This window comes from Myotis davidii, unplaced genomic scaffold (genome assembly GCF_000327345.1).
Source record: "Myotis davidii unplaced genomic scaffold, ASM32734v1 scaffold228, whole genome shotgun sequence".
In the NCBI taxonomy this organism is placed as follows: Eukaryota; Metazoa; Chordata; class Mammalia; order Chiroptera; family Vespertilionidae; genus Myotis; species Myotis davidii.
This window is the reverse complement of record NW_006300104.1, coordinates 3,809,608-3,810,508: the sequence shown is the minus strand read 5'-3', so window position 1 is coordinate 3,810,508 and position 901 is coordinate 3,809,608. Positions and strand designations below refer to the sequence as shown.

Here is a 901-nt window from a genome sequence, read left to right as displayed (position 1 = left end):
GCAGCAGGGCCGGGGTCCGCGCCTCCCACAGCGCGCAGACCCACATGCTCACCGCAGGGATCTCAGAGCCGGACGCCCCGGAGACGTCAACTTCCCGCGACCGCGCGCCAGCCCCGCCCCTGCCCCGCCTCATAACCACGCCCCTCGCTCCTTTTAAAGGGCCATCTCCTTCTTCCGCTGCCCGCGCGGTGGCGCCTGGTGAGATTGCGAGGGGAGCTAGGGACGTGCGGTGCGGGGACCTGCGGGAGTCGCGGGGATTTTGAGCCCGCCGAAGTTGATCTCCCAAGGAGCGTCCGAGGCTGACTTTGGACAAGTCCCTTGTCCTTTGTAAAATGGAAACAATGATCTCTGACCTACTGTACTGAGAAGTGAAGATCCAAATGGAAGTAAAAGTATTCTGAACACCCCCTCCAAAAAATAACAGAAGGAAAGAACCTGGGTGGGTCGGTCAGTCAGTCCGACTGGATTCAAATTTCAACTCTGCCGCTTATTGGATGTGTGACTTTGAGCAAGTGCTTTTACCTCTCTGATGCCTCAGTTTTCTCATCTGAAAAATGGGGCTACATCAAATACCTACCCCAGAGGTGGTTGTGACGATTTACACAGGGCCTGCCCGACATATACAGCACTCCATCAATAACGTCACTATCAGAGTTATACTTGTGCCTCTCGGATCTTCAACTTCTTCGAAACGCGGACTTTCTGAGCTACCAAACATACCCTGGGCTCCAGCTTCGGTCCTATTACTCTCTACCTTCTTCCTTGGACACTGTCTCTCCCTTCCCAGTCTCCCTTCTGCACAGCCCGTCGGAAACCCCTACAAGAATCCCAGTCCCCCGGCCCCGTTTCGGCGCGGTCTCTTACTCGACGACCTTGGCCGGGTGCCCGTGGTGGCCGTAGA

At 56.4% G+C, this 901-nt stretch overlaps 1 protein-coding gene across 1 annotated transcript in view; it reads right to left on the bottom strand.

Moving 5' to 3' along the window:
- The window catches only part of MECR (mitochondrial trans-2-enoyl-CoA reductase), a 30,308-nt gene extending 29,407 nt beyond the window's left edge, over positions 1 to 901 (bottom strand). The window contains exon 1 of the mRNA XM_006776476.2: positions 865 to 901. The gene's annotated coding sequence lies outside the window, so the exon portion shown is untranslated. The remainder of the gene's footprint in view (positions 1 to 864) is intronic.